This window comes from Hippopotamus amphibius, chromosome 16, assembly GCF_030028045.1.
Source record: "Hippopotamus amphibius kiboko isolate mHipAmp2 chromosome 16, mHipAmp2.hap2, whole genome shotgun sequence".
Taxonomy (NCBI): domain Eukaryota; kingdom Metazoa; phylum Chordata; class Mammalia; order Artiodactyla; family Hippopotamidae; genus Hippopotamus; species Hippopotamus amphibius.
Genome location: NC_080201.1, coordinates 1,969,452 through 1,990,172, shown reverse-complemented (window position 1 = coordinate 1,990,172; position 20,721 = coordinate 1,969,452). Strand labels below are relative to the sequence as shown.

Here is a 20,721-nt window from a genome sequence, read left to right as displayed (position 1 = left end):
GCTAAGGTTGGGGTAACTTGTGCAGCAGGAGGCACTAACCCACCTCTGCTCTTGATGCAGGTCAGGGAGGATGCGGAGATCGGAGTAGGGCAGTTCCATCTCTTCTGCTGGCGCACTTCCGTCCTGTTTTCATCCACGTGATCTACCGGAGCTCCTGGTCCCTGCACACGACATAAAGACACCACGACGAGCTGGTGTGGGGGTCCTCTGCTCCAGAGGTAGATGGAAGGCAGACCTGTGCTCCTCTTGTGGTCAACCAGTTACCGAAGACCTGGGAACCAGGTGAGTCTAACCTCATTTTATCCGGGTATTTTATACCTAGAACTAAGGAATCTTGATGAAGTCCCTTAACACAATCAATTTTCCCTTTAAAGCAACATTCCGGAAAATTGCATCCCCCCACTCCACTCCCACCCCCCCAGAAAAGGAAAAAGAATAAGCAGCAAAGTGTTGTGCACGTCGCAGCTCTGGGCACCCTGGCCTTGTTACTCTCCTGCCTCGTAGAGGCGAGGTGGTAGGTGTGAGGTGTGGAGCACTTGGCGCCAAGCAGGTGCTGGGTTCACGTTAGCGGTTGGGACGGTGACCCTCGGGTGGAAGTCTGATTGCACCGCCCCCTCCTTGATACCACCGCTGTGAAGCTGCGTGAGCCAGGGCCTGTCTCCCGGTCCTGTCACAAAGGTGAGACTAGAGAAGGGACTTGCAGCCCTGCCTGCACAGGAGTGTCACCTGGGCCAGGGAGGAGCTGCGCCTCTGCCTGGGAAGATGACCCAGAGCCCTGAGCACCACTGGACGCAGTGCCAGGTGTGGGTGGGAGGAGGGGTCGGTGCTGAGCTGGGCAGGTAGTTTCTCACATGTCCGAGAAAACCCTCACGCAGGAGGAGGAGCAGTCAGAGGACGCTGGAGAGTTTCCTGAAGAGGGATGTGAGGCAGGAGAGGGGGCTGGGGAAGGCCCCCAGGCCGTGGGAGCAGGGGTGGGGGTTCTGATCTTGGAGGAAGATGGCATGGGTGTGGCCTTTACCTTCCCTTCCAAAGAAGAATACTGAAGGCTGATATGGTCTCTGTTGCGGGCTGAATTGCGTTCCCCCAGAAGATGTGTTGAAGTCCTGACCCCCGTTACCTGGGAGCATGGCCTTATTTGGAAAAAGGGTCTTTGCAGATATAATCAGGTTGAGATGAGGTCCTTAGGGTGGATCCTAATCCAATAGGACCGATGTCCTTATATGAAGAGGCAACACAAAGGGGAGAGTTCATGGGAAGATGGAGGCAGAGACTGGAGGGAGGCGGCCACAAGCCAAGGTGCCTGGACCCCCAGGAGCTGGAAGAGGCAGGAAGGACCCTCCCCAGAGCCTCCAGAGGGAGCACAGCCCTGCCCACCCCTGGACTTCAGATGTGAGGCCTCCCAGCTGTGAGAGAGCCCGTGGCTGTTGTTGTAAGTCCCCGACTTGTGGTCCTTTGCTGCAGACAGCCCAGGACACTGATCCAGTCTCCAAGGCCGGGGTGGGGGTGGCCGCTCGGTACGTGTGCAGCACTGCCCATGATCTGCCTGAGAGCCTGATGTCTCGGACTACAGAGGCAGGAAGACATTTTTATGTGCCCAGCTTCCCTTGCATCCAGGAGTAACTGTGTGATCCCATTCTGTGTGACCCAAGTAAGCCTGCTGGGAAGTTTCTAGAACACTCCTGCTTCTCTGATAGGAGAAGTGTGTCAGGAACCCTCTTTACCTCCCCCTCAGAGCTTCCCTGAGCACAGCGTGGCCATGGTGTTGGGGGGCCATGGCATTGGGGACCACACTGCCATCTTGGTACCCCATACCTGGCATCACCCAGCTGCTCAACTCAGCTTCTCCCACGAGAAAAATAAAACCACATTTGTTCAGGTTACTCGGGCTTTCTGCTGCCTGCTGCTGAAGGCCTTCCTCAATACCGTGGTCTGCCCACCTCTGGTGGACCAGGAGGGTAAGGGCGGGCGTGTCAAAAGTCAGGCCGAGCAGACTCTGTCCCCGGCTCCCTGACCTCCAGCTCGCAACTCGCCCCCTCCTCCCAGCGCCTCACCCTCTCGAAATGGAAATAAAGATACTGACTTTGAAGGTGGCTGGAGAGTTAGATGAGATAATGAGAGTGCTTAGCGGATGCTCGGGAAGTAGCATCTCCAGGGGCACCTTCCTCCCCGAGTTCTGATGTACACAGGGCGCCACAGAGGCCTCGGCACTGGAAATGCTGTGGATAGTCAGGGCCATCTCATCCGGACTTTGTTTTTTTTTGTTTGTTTGTTTTTGTTTTCTTGGCTGCATTGGGTCTTCATTGCTGCTCACGGGCTTTCTCTAGTTGTGGTGAGCGAGGGCTATTCTTCGTTGCGGTGCACAGACTTCTCATTGCGGTGGCTTCTCTTGTTGCAGAGCACAGGCTTTAAGCATGCAGCCTTCAGTAGTTGCAGCACATGGGCTCAGTAGTTGTGGCGCACGGGCTTAGTTGCTCTGAGGCATGTAGGATCTTCCCAGACTAGGGCTCGAACCCCTGTCCCCTACATTGGCAGGCAGATTCTTAACCACAGCACCACCAGGGAAGTCCTCACCGGGACTTTGAACAAGCACTTGACACTGTATGGGTCCCCCTCACCTCAGTCGTGTGCGTGTTTACATCACAGACACCCACCCTGAGTTCAGCTCAAGCCAATCCTGCGTCAGAGAACAAGAATGCCCCTGTATCATCACGGTCATTGCCACTGAGGGCATGGGTTCTGTGCACGGGGCATGAAGCAGGAAGTTGCCTGCCAGAGGACAGACAGCAAGTGACAGGGCTAGACCTTGAGGCCGGCAGCTCCCTGTGCCTCCTGCCAGGCCCGGTCGAGCTAAGGGTTTTGGCACCGAGAGCAGGAAGGGCAGAAATGCCAGGGGACAAAGCACTTTCATGCCTCATTTAACCTTGTGACATGCTTTGAAATCAATAGATCGTTATCCTCACCTGGCAAAGGAGGCAATCAGACCTGGGGGACGGAGAGCAGATACTGGCAGAGTTCACACTAGAACAAACGTTTCCTGACCCCAGATCCTACTTGCCCTGTGCCCTGAGACAGGCTGAAGATCTGGCCCAGGTCAGGATGACAGCCCTGTGGGTGAGGAGGGTCCCTGGGGCTCAGGTGAGCCTGGTGTCTGGGAGCTCACACTGGTCAAGACCTACTGGAGGCTGGGTGCTTCACATCATCATCTCACTTGGCTCTCTTTGGACGAAAGAAGAGACTGAGGCTCAGAGAGGCCCCTTGTTCACGTAGACAGCCAGCAAGGACAGACCCCACATCCTCCCCACTGTGTGATGCTAATCACTTTGGGAGTTTCCTGACCGAGGAGAGACCTTTGCCCTGCGTTTTAACCACAGCAGCTTTGATACGTGTGTGATGTATGCATATATAGTAACATGTTTGGCTTCAGCTCAAGATTTTGTTTGAAGCAGGGTTCCTGTGGCTAACATCTTTAACCACTGGTCCATGTATTACATCTGTGATCCTTGGTGATGAGGCTTATTTTCATTCCTGCAGGGATAGTATTCCTCAAGAACTTCTGGACAGAACCACCAGAACCACCCCTGGGTATAATATACAGCGAGGCCGTGTTGGCGTGTCCCAGATGAAGGTTAGTACCGTCAAAACACATGTGCCAGTTGCTTAATTAAATTCTAAGTTCCCTGAGAGCAGGGACCGGGTCTGATACTTTTCTGCCACTTTGGGTTTCCAGCCCTAGACGGCTGCCTTGTACATACTAGGCATTTATTAAATGTTTGAGATGGTCATTCTGAATTCCCAAATAAGTTTTTGTGATGCTTCTCCCAAACAGAAACATTTTTTTCTATAAAGATCGTGTTACTGTGCTAATTTCTCCAATTAGTGGGATATCTTGTCTATCAATTATGATTTGTCATGTGTAATTATGGTTCTACCCAAGCGCTTGCAAAGCAGAGTGTTTTCCAAATATTGTTGATATTTCCTTAGAGCATAGCATCGATCCCAGGATGGGAACAACTTGAGCTGAAAGAGGATTTAGCAGTCAGGCAGGTTAACTTCTTAACTAGTAGATGGAGAAAAGAGGTAGTGGGCTACCGGGGATCACCCAGCCAGCCCACCTATCACCTGCGCTGGGGAGTGATTGCTGGTGCAGAAAATAATTGATGTGATTCACAATCTTTTCAGATTTTTGATCAACTACATGTTTGACCAGATTTCTCTCTATTTCTTATGTGGTAATGTTTTGCAATAATATGTGCTAGTCACTATCCATCCATGGTTCTGACATCAGACATGACTTTATCCACGTAACCTGCTAACAGCTCCCAAGAGCAGCTCTTGCTGACGGTGACTAGTACACATAGGGTAGTCAGTATATGTTTGCTGCCTGAATGATTGATGAAACTTGGCTTGAAATGCTGTACATGACTTTCTCGTTGAGTCTGATGACCCACTTAGCAGGCATCCTAGACAACCCTGTCTAATTGCTGCTGGGTTTTAGTGAGAAATATCTTTGGTTGCAATGAACAGTGATAGTAAACATTTAGGGTTTGTTTTTCTCACATGACAGGAAACCCAGAGTTGGGTAATTGGTGGTGTCGCTCCAGCAATGATGCTCAGTAATGTCAGGGACAGCACCCGTGATTCTTTTTGGCCTTCCCTAATGGTGTCCGTATGGCTGCCACAGTACCAGGCATCACATCCTACACTAAATGCAGGAGAGAGGGAATAAGGGAAGAAACCAGAAGTGTACAATTCAATAGTTTTTAGTGAATTAAAAGAGTACAACCATGCACAACCATCTCTACAATTTTAGAACATTTTAACCACCCCAAAAGAAACCCTGTACCTGTTACTATCACTCCTCAGTCATCAACGACAACCCCAGCCCTGGCAACCCCTGATCTATTTTCCATCTCTGTGGATTTGCCTATTCTGGACATTTCATATAGATACGGTTGTACAATATGTGGTCTTTTGCCACTGACTGCTTTAACTTAGCATGATGTTTACAAGGTTTATACATGTTGTAGCATGTGTCAGCTTTCCCCACCTTTATAGAGGTATAATTGAGAAAATTGAATATATTTAAGGTGTACAGCCTGATTTGATATACACATACATTGTGAAGTGATTACCACAGTCAAGCTAATTAACATTTCCCTTACCTCACATAGTTACCTTCTTTTTTTATTAATTACAGTTAATTGACCTACAACACTATGTTGGTTCCAGGTGCACATCATAGCGTCTTGATATTTCTATATGTAACAAAATGGACCCCACAATAAGTCTAGTTTCCGTCTGTCACCATACAAAGTTACTACAATATTCTTGGCTGTATTCCCCATGCTGTACATTCCATCCCCGTGACTCATTTATTTTGTAACTGGAAGTTTGTACCTCCTCTTCATCTTCCTCGCCTATTTCACTCATTCCTCCCAACCCCATCCCCTCTGGCAACCATCTGTGAGTCTGTTTTGTTATGTTTGTTCATTTGTTTTGTGTTTTTTTAGGTTCCACATATAAGTGAAATCACATGATATTGTCTTTCTCTGCCTAATTTATTTTGCTTAGCATAATACCCTCCAGGTCCATCCATGTTGTGAGGAGTGGCAAGATTTCAATCTTTATTACAGCTGAGTAATAGTCCTTGACTATGCATACCACATTTTCTTTATCCATTTATCCATCAATGAACAGGTTGCTTCAGTATCTTCGCTATTATAAATAATGCTGCAATGAGCATAGGGGTGTGTGTATGTTTCCGAATCTGTATTTTTTGTTCTTCATAAAAATTTTGTGTTCTTCAGAAATTTTGCATTCTTCAGAAAAATACCAAGAAGTGGAATTGCTGGATCATCTGGTAGTTCTTAATTTTTAAAGGAACCTCCATGTTGTTTTCATAGTGGCTGCACCAATTTACATTCCCACCAACAGTGTGCGAGGGTTCCTTTTGCTCCACCCTCACCAATACTTGTTATTTGCTGTCTTTTTGATTCCAGCCATTCCAACAGGTGCGAGGTGATGTCTCATTGTGGTTTTGATTTGCATTTCCCTGGTGACTAGTGATGCTGAGCATCTTTTCATGTACTGTTGGCCATCTGTATATCTGTTTGGAAAAATGTCTATTCAGATCCTCTGCCCATTTTTCATTCGGATTACTTGGTTTTGTTTTCATTTACTTTTTTTTTTTTTAATGTTGAGTTGTATGAGTGCTTTGTATATTTTGCATATTAACGCCTTATCAGATATCTCATTTGCAAATACCTCTCTCCCCTTCAATAGGCTGCCTTTTCATTTTGTTGATTGTTTCCTTTGCTGTACAAAAACTTTTTAGTTTGATATAGTACCAATTGTTTATTTTTTGCATTTTTTCTCTTGCCTGAGGAGACAGATCCAAAAAAAAAAAAAAAAAACACTGCTAAGACCACTGTCGAAGAGTGTATTGCCTGTGCTTTCTTCTAGGAGTTTTATGGTTTCAGGTCTTACTCTGAAATCTTTCATCCATTTCGAGTTTATTTTTGTATGTGGTTTGAGAAAGTAGTCCAGTTTGATTATTTTGCATGTAGCTGCCCAGTTTTCCCAACACCATCATTGAAGAGGCTGTCTTTCCCCTGTTGTATATTGTTGCCTCCTTTGTCATAGATTAATTGAGCATATGTGCGTGGATTTATTTCTGGGCTATTCTGTTCCATTGATCTATGTGTCTGGTTTTGTGCCAGTACGATACTGTTTTGATTACTGTAGCTTTGTAGTATAGTCTGAAATCAGAACGTGTGATACGTTCAGCTTTGTTCTTCTTAAGATTGTTTTGCCTATTTGCGGTCTTTTGTGTTTACATATGAATTTCAGAATAATTTGTTCTAGTTCTGTGAAAAATGCCATTGGTATTTAAATAGAGATTGCATTAAGTCTGTAGATTGCTTTGGGGAGTGTGGTCATTTTAAAAACATTAAGTCTTCCTATCCATGGGTACTGTATATCCATTTGTTTGTATTGTCTTTCATTTCTTTCATCAATATCTTTTTTTTTAATTTATTAATTTATTTTATTGGCTGTGTTGGGTCTTCGTTGCTGCACATGGGCTTTCTCTAGTTGTGGTGAGCGGGGCTACTCTGTTGTGGTGTGCGGGCTTCTCATTGAGGTGGCCTCTCGTTGCAGAGCACGGGCTCTAGGCGTGTGGGCTTCAGTAGTTGCAGCACATGAGCTCAATAGTTGTGGCGCACGGGCTTAGTTGCTCCACAACATGTGGTATCTTCCTGGGGCAGGAATCAAACCTGTGTCCCCTGCATTGGCAGGTGGATTCTTACCCACTGTGCCACCTAGGAAGTCCTCAATATCTTATAGTTACTTTTTTTTTTTTCTTTTTTGGCTGCGTTGAGTTAGTTGTGGCACATGGGATCTTATGTGGGATCTTTCGATGTGGCCTGTGGGCTCTTCATTGCAGGATGCAGGCTTCTCTCTAGTTGTGTGTGCGGGCTCCAGAGTGCATGGGCTCTGTAGTTTGTGGCACACAGGCTCTCTAGTTGAGGTGCACGAAGTCAGTAATTGTGGCACACAGGCTTAGTTGCCCTGTAGCATGTGAGATCTCAGTTGCCTGACCAGGATTAAACCTGTGTCCCCTGCATTGGAAGGTGGATTCTTTACCACTGGACCACCAGGGAAGTCCCTTATAGTTATCTTTTTTGATCTGTGGTACGAATACTTAAATTCAACTGTCTTAGCAAGTTTGGGGCACAATAGAGTATTACCTCTAGTCACCACGCTATACATTAGATCCCCAGAACTTATTCATCTGGTAACTAAACGTTGGTACCCTTTGATCAACATTGATTGCTGTTTGAGGTACTTCTTACTCAGCATTATTGGGGCCATGGTTACCTGATACAGTGGGCAAACCCCATTGTTTATCCCTGGGTCAGTAGTGGAGGATTTATTAAGCAGACACTGGACCATAGCACAGAGTCCAAGGCACTGTCTCTCTTAGGGCGTTTACGTCTCTAGCTGGGGAGCATGATGCCACATGTGAATGAAGAAAGCCCTCAGAATCATGGAGCTTTGCTGCGCTTGCTTCTTACATCATCACCTCACATGGCAATGAAAGCTGCCAGCTGCCAGGTGTTGTAGTGGGCACTTTATATATTTAATCCTCAGCACAGCCCTGCAATAGGACGGATGCTTTTGACTACATGCACCAGAAAATCCAAGGGGCTTAAACTCAAAGGGGCTTAAATAAAAAGGAAATTCATTGTCAAAAAGTCCTGAGGTGTGAAGGCTCCAGAGTTGGTTCCTGTGTTGGCTCAAGGACACTGTTGAGGACCAAAGCTTCTTCTGTCTGTAGATTCTGCCCTCCTCAGAGTCAGCCTTGACCTTAGTTTTTCCTCATGCTCACAAATGGCTGCAACTGTTCCAGACATCACATCCAACATCCAGAAGAAGAAGATTATCTTTCTTTGTGTAACAATTTTAAGGGCAAAAATAAAAATAAAAATAAAAACAAACAAAACAAAAATCTTTTACTGAAGCCCCTTAACTTAGGTTATATCATATGCCTCTGCTTAAACTAATCACAGATAAGAGGAATAGAGTCATCATGGTGGCCCTTGACCAATCAGGATATGCCTTCTAGGGCTGGAGCCAGCCTCTCCTGAAGCTCATGGATGTGCAGAGAGTGTAGAAGCCTGATGTCAGGGTTTAGTTTGCAAATGAGGACACCGAGGCTCTCAGAGGTCACATAACATGTAGGAGGTCACATCTGGTATGCTGTATGCCAAGTTTCTAATGCAGATCTGTCTGACCCTAAATCTCTCTCCACTAGACCGCACTGCTGCTTTGCACAAGGTGGCAAGGTTGGAGCGGGAAGGGCTTGTATCACTACAGGGCTGTAATTACTCTTTTACGGTCATAATCACAGTGACCATCAGACTCCATTAGAGCCAGCTTTTGAGCACGTAGGTGCTCCGTAGTCATTATTTTTATAGTTAGGCAGATACAATCTGGCCCCAGATAACCACGTAGCTCATTGCAACATTGTGTGACGGTCAAGGCTGCCAGGCTAATCACCTCCACTTCTCCAGAGTTGGGCTCCACGGCCTCTCACACTCTCCTCCTCCTTGTCCACCCTCGGCTAATTCTCAGCGTGAGCACCACGCTGGGACTGTGGAGGACGTTGTTGGGTCTGCCTCATTAGCATCCCTGGAAAGTTTGCTGGGGGAGGAGATTTGAGCAGCTGTCTGCAGCGAGGCTGGAGTATCCCTGGACTTGCTGTCTAACCCATCGCTGGTCCACTGCCACAGATAGCAGAGCAGTGCCTGCCTCAGCAACAGCCACCTCGTCCTTGTCGCTCACTTGACGCTCACATGGCGCTGCATGTCACTAGCATGGAAATGTGCTGTGCCCTGCCCTCGTCCTGAGGTGATGGGGCCAAAACCTTCTTCATACCGTCTGGGTTCATGAACAGTTAGCGACGTCAGAGGTAGGACAGCTGGGAAAGCCCAGAGCTTTGGAAACCTGGGTTCTGTCTCCTACCTTGGCCTTGGGCATGCCTATTATTCCCTCTGCACCCCAGTTTTCTTATCTGTGTAATGGGGTGGCACCTTGCAAGGCTGCTGTGTGGCTCAGGGACCACGGATACTGAAACCTGGCACATGACTGGCACCCAGGAGCAGCGGCCACGAGTGTCATTATCACTGGACTCAGGCCTCTAAAACTGGGATGAAGTCAAGGCTCCTACACAAAACCATTGAGTTTTACGCACTACGGGCCAATTTTTTCTGCACTTGGAGTGTGGCCGAGGTGGATTCGAATGAAGTGAATTGATCCAGTAGTCACCTGACATCTCGGCATACTCTGAAATGAGACTTTAACTTTTCCTCTGAGGGCAGGCCTCACAGTCTTGTGCGCTTCCTTGCTTTGTGCAGGGACCTGGGAAAGAAACATCCAGGGGTTGACGTTTCCTTCTGGCTGTGTGTGTTAGCTCCTGGTAGCTGCTTGGTAGCTTCACACATGCTTACTATCTTACAGTTCTGGAGGTCAGAAGTCCGAAAGTAGTCTTACAAGTTTAAAATTCAGTGTCCATAGGGCTGGTTCCTTCTGGAGGCTCCAGGAGAGAATCTTTCCTGCCTTTTCCAGCTTCTGCAGGTACCTGCATCTCTTGGCTCGTGGCCCCTTTTTCCATCTTCAGAGTGCATTATGTCAACCTCTGCTTCCATCCTCCCGGCCCCTTCTTCTGACTCGGACCCTCCTGACTCCCTCCGTCTTACAAGGACCCTGTGACGGTATCAGGCCCCCGGATAATCCAGGATAATCTCCGTCTCAAGATCGTTAACTCAGTCCCATCTGTGAAGTCCGTTTGCCATGTAAGGTCACGTATTCACAGGATTAGGATGTGGGGGCCTTTATTCACCTGCTACAGTACGTGTACAGCAAGCCTGTGGTGGAGGGGACCACACGTGCGTTAAAAGTGCGATGCGCTCAATGTTCCAGGCAGTGAGCACACTACTGGGGTGACAGCACCTGCTGAGGACCAGGAAGAGGTCCTGGGTTATGTTTGAACACTAGGAGATCTGTCTTTACAAATCCTGGCTCTGGATTGACACTGGCCCTCTGTAGCCACAAGAGTCCAGATAGGAAAACAGACCACCCCCGCTATTTTGGCAGGAGAATTCAGTACAGGGCACTGGTGGAACAGGTGTTGAAGGATGGAGGGGCAGAGAGGGAACCTGCAGTGGCAGGAGGGCAGCACAGGCTCAGCCCCTGGAGCAGTGATGCTGCATGTGGTCACTCCTTACCCGTCTCCCAATACACATCCTTTGGGAAGAGTGAGAATTCCCCCAGGAAGTCCCATTGGCTTGTTTGCTAGCTCATAGCCTATTGCAACACAGAGTTGTGACGTGCTGGCTTGGCAAAGTGGATTTGAGGTTCTATACCCACCTCATCCAGTCCTAACTAAATTAAACACGTGCCTAAGAAAGATTTCTACAAAGAAACTGAGGATTGAAGCAAATACTACAAAACACGAATGCAAATAAGAGCAAGAAAGAGGCAGAGGCAACTGTCCTCTTCCTGCCCAAGCTCTTCATTAGACCCGTCGCACGGAGAAAACAAAGGTCATCTGATCAGACCTCAAAGACAGTCCCAGATTCCAAATGACCAAGAAGTCTATTTGAAATACATGTTCAAAACCCCACGATCGGGACTTCCCTGATGGCCCAGTGGTTAAGAATTATCCTTCCAATGCAGGGGATGCAGGTTTGAGCTCTGGTCCGGCAACTAAGATCCTGAATGCTGCTGGGCAACGAAGCCCACAAACGCCACAACTGGAGAGAAGCCTGCGCACCTCAACGAAAGATCCCACGTGCTGCAACTGAGACCCGAGGCAGCCAAAACAAACATGATCATTAGCAAAAATCCGCACCCGAAGGCATCTTTCTGCCTTGAATCAGTGATGATAGAAGCTGACAATTAGCTGGACATTAAAAAAACATCATTTCATCTTTTACTCAGCCCTTAAAAATTTCCCTGTTGAGGGAATTCCCTAGAGGTCCAGTGGTTTAGACTCACCTGGGTTCAAGCCCTGGTCAATCCCACAAGCCATGCGGTGTGCCACTGCCCCCTCCCCCCCACCCCCCAATTTCCTTGTTGATATGGGTTGTGTGATTTTGCATAAAACATGAGAACAGAGGTGCGCGTGTGTAATTTATAAAATTTAAAGTGCACACAGGTTGAGCTGGGAAGCTTTTGCCCTAAAGAATTCATGTCTGTAGCTGTCAAAACAAGCATGCAAACCAAAACCCCGAATCAAACACGGATTGTTGGAAACATTTTAGCTTCTATACAGTATAATCGAGAACTCAGTACGGGGGGTGACTGCAGGCAAATGAAGGCCTAGATGTTTTTTGATTGGTGGGGAGAGCCTGTTGTATAGAGAAGGTGTTTGGTAGAGGGTTTTGTCTGTTTGTTTACTGATTTATTAGAACTGGACTAAGGAGCCCCTCCGCCCTCTGTGTTGTCCCTACTCCTCAGCAGAGTGAGGGTTAGGTGGCCGGAAGACGAGAGCATCTAATACCCAGAAATGTGGGAACAGCTCTGGCTCCCCTGCCGTACATGGGTTGCCGTCCTAAGTGCACAGGACCCTTCCCCCCTTCAAAGCTGGGGCAGGAAGTGGAGACTGGTGTCCCTCCCCACTTCCACCCAGAGCGCGTGCCTGGCTTGGACATGGCGTGTGGAGGTATATGTGTTTGGATGGTTGGTTGGGATTCTGATTGAAAGCTTTCAAGGAGAACAACCTCCCTGAAATTATACACGACATTTGTGTGTAAATGCCTGCACCCCCCCCCCTTTTTTTTCTTTAAAACAGAGAGTCCATAACTTTCACCATATTCCCAGAGAAGCCTGAGACCCGAGGGAGGTTGACAAGAGCTGGGAAACCATCCTTCTGAGCTCAGGCTGGGTTCTGGCCATGGGACCATCACATCACCTCTGCGAGCCTCTGCTTTCCTCTTCTGGATGATGGGACAGTGCTGCTTCCCGCAGGGTTGTTGCCATGGACACACAGTCAGTGATGCCCAGGACCAGCAGCACCAGCCTTTGCTGACCCCATCCTGCCCCCAGGGCTGCGCAGGCCTCCCTGGGTTCCCAGCTACCAGATTCCCCAGCAGCTTTTTTGTTTGTTTGGAATGAGTTCTTGAGGTCTCCTGGAGAAAAGATTCTCAGCTGAGTTCCAGAAAACAAACACGCTCCTCCCCACTTGGAGGTCTCCCAGCTGCTCCTTTGGACGCCCAGCTGAGAAAAAAACGGTGTTAGGAATGTTTATCTCTTGAGGAAGCTGAAGAGCTCCTTTCAGCAGAACAAGGAAAAACCACAGGAGGGGTGCAGGGGGGCTTGCCAAAGCATCCTAGCGTGGCACTATGGGAATATCCATTTCCTTTGTGCTGCCTTGGCCAACAGTGCCTCCAAGGGAGGCTGTCAGCCGGGATGGAGGCTTCAGCTTTCCCAGCCCAGTCTGGTCATTTCACGTCACAGAACACCCTGATGGCTCAGACCAAAGACTCTGGTCTTCAGCTCCAGCTTTCAGCCGCTAGGCAGTGTGAGGGGCCCTCTCCGTGGTCGACGTCTAGGCATGCCTTCCTGTCCATAGGTGCCCTCTTGTGTGAAGAGGCGGGGCTCTCGGTGAGGTTCGTGTTGATCACGTAATGGTTAAGGGCCTCTGTTCTGGAATCACATTGCCCAGGGTTTGAATTCCGACTCCACCACTGAAGAGCTGTGTGGCCTTGGGAAAATTACTCAATCCGTCTGAACCTCAGTTTTCTAATCTGCAGAATGGCAATAACAAGTATTCTCACCATGATGGGTGGTTCTGAGACGTGGATGGGGTCATTGTAATAGTGTGTTCCGCATAGGTAAGTGCAGACACGTGGAAGGGGCAGCTAGTGTTGTTTCAGTTGTCTGATTATAAAATCAGAAAGTGGCAAAACACGAAAAATGTCAAAGAAGAAAATTAAAAGCACTCACTACCCAATGCTCTGGAGGCACTCACTGTGGGCCTGTGGTTAGGTTGCCGTTCAGTCTATTTTCTTTTTTTTTTTTAATTGAAATACAGTTGATTTCCAGTCTGTTTTCTATGCACATGTGCTTCATAGGCTCAGCTCACTGTTAAGTGCGTACAGCTTGCATACGTGTATACATGCTAACTTTTCTTAATTCCAGGCATGGTGTTTCTTAACCCACTTTTTTTAAACTTAAAAATATATCGAGAACGTTTTCTCCAAGTCGTTACATTTTAGCATATTGCATATTTTCCCACTCTTTGATGTTTCTGAAATAAAGATGTGTTACAGAATCAATGTCAAAAGAAACATGCCAGCTATTTCTTCCTTTCTCTTTTTCCCCTGAAAAGGGGGTTATGAAATGGGTGTGACATGTAAGAAATGATGGTGTCTCAGACTCAAAACAGTGGGGCTTACAGAAAAACGCTTCTTAAAAACCACATAGTATTCTTAGGTGCCTTTGCCATAATTAACATAACTGACTTCTAATTTTGGACATTTCAGCTCCTTCCTTTTTTTTTCCCCCTACTATCATGAACACTACTGCCAAAGAAAGCGTATGGTAGGAAGCACAGCCTGGTGGGTTACTGACCCAGCAGGACGGAGGTGGGTGGAAGGGTCAAGGTCACAGCCAGCCTGTGGTGACCTTGTAGGGAGGAAGATGGGAGATAAGTACTGGCCCCCTTCTCCTTCCTTCCTCCCTGCAATCACATGCCAGGGCTTCCTGCTGGTGAGGAAGGGGGCACATTCTTCAGGTCAGTCCCCCCCGGCAGTGTGCATCGGGGCCCCAGATGTGCAGACGTGACGCCCAGCGCGTACCTGCCCTGGTGAACTGAGGCACGCGTTTCAGGCTGGGAGCTTACCTCCCGGGCTTTCCCTTCCCGTGGAACAGAAGGCGCCGAGAGCGGCCCCCGCCAGCGCCAGGCACAGACTGGGGAGCCCACATGCTCCGAGGCAAGAGCAGAGATGCTTTCTCCTTTTCTGGAGTTCCGGCTCATGCCTGTCTTGGGTAGGATGCTATTCTTAAGCGCCTGGCTCTGTGGATCTGTACACGGGAAGGGAGGAGAGGGGATTGACACGTTGCAGGGGTGGGCAAGGGGGCGCTGCCTGCGTGCTGCGGTAACAGTGGGGCTGGGGCTGGCGGGCTGTCACACCCACTGCCGACATTAATCACATCCTACCTTGCCTTCCCCCAGCTCTGACACAGGAGGCCACACCCCACTTCTGGAAAGCTCTGCTCAGACTCTAAGGGTGCTTCTTGGCCATGCTTCCCCTGTTGGGTCCCTCCCCCCACACGGATCCTGCTGATGGCTCTGGAGGCCGGGTGGGCCCTAGGCCACCACGGGAAGCTGATAAAGCACTTTGCACCGCAGGCTCTTTGAGGGGAGGACTCCTGTCCCCGTTGGAATGTTGGTGGTTGGGTGAGGTGGGCTGTGAGGCCCAGCCTGGTCACTTTCAGCCAGGGTTTTGGGGTTGCAAGCAACAGAAGGGGTTGGGGGTGGGGAGTCACTGGAAGGAGATGGGCTAGTTTACAGAATAGAAAGGATAGGTGGACAGCAGATTGCAGGATGGACAGGAGGCCCAGCACCAGGGATGTGGGAGGCGGGAGTAGCAGGCAGCCTGGGGGCAGGTGGTGGGAGCTGCTAGGACCCATTTGCTCCACTTTACAAGCAGCAGAGAGTCAGAGGGGAGGGGCCTTGCCCAGGGTCATGTGGCTTGTTGGAGGCACAGCCAGCCCTGAATGCAGACCTCTGAAATGTGCAGTAGGACCAGCCCAGGTCCCCAGAGAAACCCAGAGCCGGCAAGGCCCTTCCTGCAAAGGGAGCATTTATTCCCAGGCTGCCTCCCCTCCTGGATCCTGACCCCTGGGCGTTGCTTATTCGGGATTGGTGTGCAGGCTGTGCCCCAGGCAGCGGGAGTGGGGCTCAGGCAGGACAGGGTGTGGCTCATTTCTGCCTACCCAGCCAAGCCCCAGACGGGGAGCCTGGCAAACAGGAGCCACTGCGCAGCCACTAACCAGCGGCCGAAATCCTGCTCAGAGTGGCCAGGCCTCGCTTTGCAGAGGCCACAGGAGCACGGCCTCGGCAAGACGCCAGGCCTTGCCTCTCTGACCATCAGCAAGCCCACCCTGTCGGCGTCCACTGCCGTGAGGAGTCCTGCCCTCTGTGCTCCGACCACAGCAGACATCTCACCTGTGTGCCCCCCCCCCCACCCCGCCCCACGTTCCTCCCAACCCTCTAGCTCGGCTTGAAAGAATTCAGGCTCTGCAGTCAGAAAACCACGCCACCTTCACAACTTCCTGGTGTGGATCTTGGGCAAGTTGCAAAGCTTCTCTCCACCTCAGTTTCCTTCTTTGTAATGTGAAGATAAGACCTCCCCTGGAAGGTTGCTGTAAAGATGAGGGGCAAGCGGTGCAAACACCAATGTGTGGCACACAATGGATGCTAGTGGTGATGGCTGTTATTGTCATTCTGAGGCTGAGCAGCTCCCTCAGGGACCCAGCCTGGAGGAATGTTCCAGGCCACAGGGTCGCTCTCCTTTGTGCCGCCTTAATCTGGGTCATCTCTGTAGCACTTCCCAGATACTACCTTGTGCAGTCCTCGTGGCAGAAGGGAACATACCGGCTGCTTAAAACCAAGCCACACAGAAAGCTGCCCGTCATCAATTCTTGCCTTCAAAAGTGGCATATCATACTGGGAATGCTGGCCCCAGGATTCTGGTTAGCCAAGAGCAGAGAAAAATGTGTCATTTGAGAGCACCGGCTAGCGCTTCGTGCTGCTAACTGCTTGAGTCCTGGCCTACCCAAGCATCTTAGTGAGCTTGTATGTTACTCGGGACTCTCTTCCCTGCAGACGACAGATATTCAACCCAAATTTCTAAAGTAAAAATAGTATTTATTGGATCACTAAGTGGAAAAGAGAATCTATAGGTGTGTCTAACTTCAGGTACAGCTGTATCCAGGGGCTCAAATGGTGTTTCTTCTTCTCTTTGTTCTGCTTTCCTCTGTGTGCTGACCTTATTTTGTAGATACCCTCATCTGTTTGACAAAGGGCGATGGTAGCTCTACGTTTCTGTGTCAGGCGGTATACTCCAAACTTGGCCACGTCTACATATGTCCCATCCCGCATGCTCCTTTAAAATGTAATGTCGACACACTTCCATCAGAAGGGAGGGTTTATGTTGCCTCCTCTTGACCTGGAATGCCCTTTGTAACCACCTCAACCAATAGAAAATGGTAGAAATGATGTTAGGTAACTTCCAAGGCTAGGTCTTAAATGGCATACAGCTGCTGCCTGGCCCGTCCTCTTTCCGGACACTTGGAAGCCAGTAGGCATGCTATAAAGAAGCCCAAGCTGGCCTGTGCAGGGAGACGGCCCACATGGAGAGGAACGTAGGCCCCCACCCGACAGCCAGCATCAAACGCCAGCTTTGGAGTCTTCCAGCTGAGGCCCCAGACAGTGTAGAGCAGAAAGGTTATCCACACCATGCCTTGTCTTGGCCCACAGACTCTGTAAGCATAGTACATGTCTGTTTTCTGTCCCTTGGTTTGGGGGTAATTTGTTATTCAGCCATAGCAACTGCAGTATATTCCGTGATCCCCGCAGCTCAAAATGTCAGTTAAGAAACTAGATCTTCATTCTCCCCACGTCCACGTTATCAGTTCTTAGTGAAGGTGCAGATCGATTCAGCGTGGGTGAGTCTCATCTCTACACTGATCATTGTGGCCAGAGGGATGGAAAACTCTGGCTGGTTAGGCTGGACCATCAGTCATGCTCTGGCCTGGTAAAGAGTGAGGACAGAGATGGTCAACCTAGTCAGGACCCCAGCCAGGAAAAGGGGGAAGGAGCTGTTAGACGAAGGGGAACCATTCTGGCCTGTAAAGGCAGGTCCACAGCTGACTTGGGAATTGCTCCACCAATCAAGAACATGTTTGATTTTTTAAGGCATAGGTGATAGGGAGTTGGGAAAAGGAACCCGGAAAAATAACATTCATACTACCATGCATGGGTAGGATTTGGAGAAAACAGGAGAATATCAAGATATGCAGGCAACTCCTGCCTGAGTTACCCTTGTCTGTGTGAGGAACTCCTATTCTGTCCCCAGCATTGTGCTGGGTCTTTTATATACATTCCCACTTAATGAGCCTGCACTCTTGGAGGGAGGCACTGAGCCTCCAGGGCAGTGCCTGGCACGTAACAGTGTGTTTTCATTAGGATTACATCTTGGCTGCTGTAACAAAGGCCAAAATAACAGTGGTTTAAATAAAATGGGAGTTTCTTTCTCTCTCAATTGCCCGAGATTAAGCAATTCAGGTCCATGTGGCAATTCTAGCTGCTCTTGTAAATATAAGATCTTGTTGTTCTGCCAACCCCAATATGTGGCTTCCATCTTCAGATCTAAGATGGCTGCTCCAGCTCCTGCCAGCACGTCTACATTCCAGCCAGGGCCAAGAGGGAAAAGGAAATTAAGGGTGCCCCTTCCTCCTTGTAAGGACTGGCCCAGAAGTGTTAGCCCTGTCTTCTGCTTACATCCCATTGGCCAGAACTTAGTCACTTGGCCATGTCTGGCTGCAAGGGATCCTGGGAAGTGTAGTTTCTAGCGAGCCACCATGTGCCCACTGAAACTCAAGGGTTGTATTGCTAAAGAAAGAAGGGGTGGGACTTCCCTGGTGGTCCAGTGTTAAAGAATCCCCCTTGCAATGCAGGGGACACCAATTTGATTCCAGGTCGGGGAACTAAGATCCTACCTGCCGCAGGGCAACTAAACCCACATGCCACAACTACTGAGCTCGTGCACCTAACTAGAGAGCCCGTGTGCCACAATGAAAGGTCCCACATGCCACTACGAAGATCCTGCATGCCGCAACTAAGAACTGATGCAGCCAAAAAAAATAAATAAATTTACAATAAATAAATAAATAAAATGTTAGAAAAAGAAAAGAAAAGAAAGAAGGGGAGAGTGGGTATTGGGTGATACCCAGCAGTCTTGGCCTAAGAAACTCAAAGCAGTGAAGTGTTTTCTTTCATCCTCATGACGAGAGGCAGTGTGTACAGTGATTAAGAGCTCAGGCCCCCGAGCAAGCTTCAGAGGGTTTTATCTGGGTTCTACCTTTTAATAGCTGTGTGATCTTAGCCTCAATTTTCTTACCCATAAAACAGGGGTGATGATAATACTATATTTCATTGATTCTAAGATTCACATGTTAGGATGTGTTTACAAGTAACAACAGTTTTTTTCTTTTTTTGGCTGCACTGCAGGCTTGCAGGATCTTAGTTCCCCATCCAGGGATGGAACCCATGCCCCCTGCAGTGGAAGCACAGAGCCCTAACCACTGGACCACCAGGGAATTCCCAGTTTTTTTTTCATTCTTAATAGCATATAACATATTGGTCTATCTTACAACTAATAGTGTCTAATATTCAATGAAATATTGTTTTGAGGGTAAAATATGGAATATACATATTCTATTGATTAAAAGAATTATCTATAGAATGTATATATTGATGTTTTCCACTTGAATAGTTCCAGAATCATAGTATGAACTCAATAAATGCCAGAACCTTCGGGGGGTAGAAGGAAGTGGCTCGTTCAGCTGGGGCTAAAATAATACCCAGGGCTCAGAGAGTATAAACCACCCAGCTGTAGTCAAGGCAAGAGACAGGCTGGTCCTTCCTCCATCCCATGCAACACTGATTTTAAAATCAATTTAGCAACTGTTGGCTGGATGGTGGAGATGGGGGTTATGTGGCAAGGGGTGGGGACCAGCTCACTTGCTGTCTCAGCTCTGGATGCTATAATGAAATACCATGAACCATGGGGCGGGGCGACAGGCTTATAAACAGCAAAAATGTACTCACAGTTCTGGAGGCTGGAGTCCAAGATCAGGGGGCAGCATGGTCGGCTTCTGGTGAGAGCCCTCTTCCAGGATGTGGATGGCCAACTTCTGCTTGTATCCTGCCGTGGCAGAGAGCAGAGAGCCGGGGCGGCCTTGATTCCATGCGTGGGGGCTCCACCCTGAAGGCTTCCTCTCATCCTAATCACCTCTCGAAGGCTCCACCTCCTAATACCATCACATCAGGCGTGGAGATTCAACATATGAATGTTGGGCAGGACACAAACATTCAGTCCTTGACACCTTCTCAGTTTTCCTTCATAAGCCCTGGGGCTGCGATAACAAACTACCACAAACTGGAGGGCTTAAAGCAGTGGAAATGTATTCTCTCACCATCCTGGAAGCAGGAAGTCTGCAGTCCAGGTGTGGGCAGGGCTGTGCTCCCTCCAAGACTCGAGGGGAGGGTCCTTCCTGCCTCTTCCCCACCCTCTGCCCCCATTGCTACCTAGCCTCCCCCTCTGTGTCTCTCTGGATCCTGTCCTCTCTTTACAAGATGAGGGCCCACCCTCATCCTAGATGACCTCCTCATAACCTACCTGTATACCTGCAAAGACTCTGTTCTTTGCAGGTAAGGGCGTGTTCTGAGGTTTGCGGAGGATGTGACTCTTTGTGGGGCACTGTTCAACGCAGAACAGCCCTCACTGCAGCCTGTTCCCTGTCTGGCTTTGCTTGATTCTGCTCTCTGTCTCTCTCTTTTTTTTTTTATAACCGTTTTTCACTCTCTGGCACATCTGTCAGTTCAGCGTGGCATCCCTGATTCCGACCGTTTTGAACATTCTGTTCCACTCAGATGGGGAAGGCGGCGCCCCAACCGTCTGCTAGCTGCCGTTCAAATATAATAAATTAGAGAAGATGAGGGAAGATGAGCCCGGGGAGAGATAATTAACAGGAAGGAATGTCACATGGCGTGAACTCACTCAAGCACATCAAAATTTGTTAGCAGAGATTTCCTGAGAGCTCCAGTTATTTTTCCCTGTTCAGTAAAACATTCTAGGTAAGCACTGAACTTGTCAAAACACAAAGAGATGGCATGAGAAAGATTTTTAGTTTGGGGTAGCGGCTTTTCACTTTTTTTTTTTTTTTTGAGGTGAAAAGGAAATAAGCAAGGCAAGTGTTCTGAGTGTTCCAAACCAGGTGATTTTTCTACCGGGGTCAGAAGGCAGCCTCTTAAGAGTCCAAAGGGCCAGCTCACTGAAATCAGCCTCTGGCTGCACTTGGGCCATGGTGGTGCAATGATGCTTTTGGGATTGTTCAAAATGCACCATGCACTTGGTTTTATTAGGA

General features: G+C 48.8%; 1 protein-coding gene across 12 annotated transcripts in view; it reads left to right on the top strand.

Moving 5' to 3' along the window:
• Window positions 1-20,721, top strand: part of LOC130839296 (junctophilin-3) — a 169,565-nt gene that overhangs the window by 8,334 nt on the left and 140,510 nt on the right. For 11 of the 12 annotated variants that reach the window (XR_009049792.1, XM_057713434.1, XM_057713431.1 and 8 more), the window contains 2 exons: window positions 61-282; window positions 3,532-3,625. The gene's annotated coding sequence lies outside the window, so the exon portion shown is untranslated. Of the gene's footprint in view, window positions 1-60; window positions 283-3,531; window positions 3,626-12,355; window positions 13,824-20,721 lie in introns of those variants that run through there. The other variant, XR_009049791.1, reaches the window with a different exon arrangement.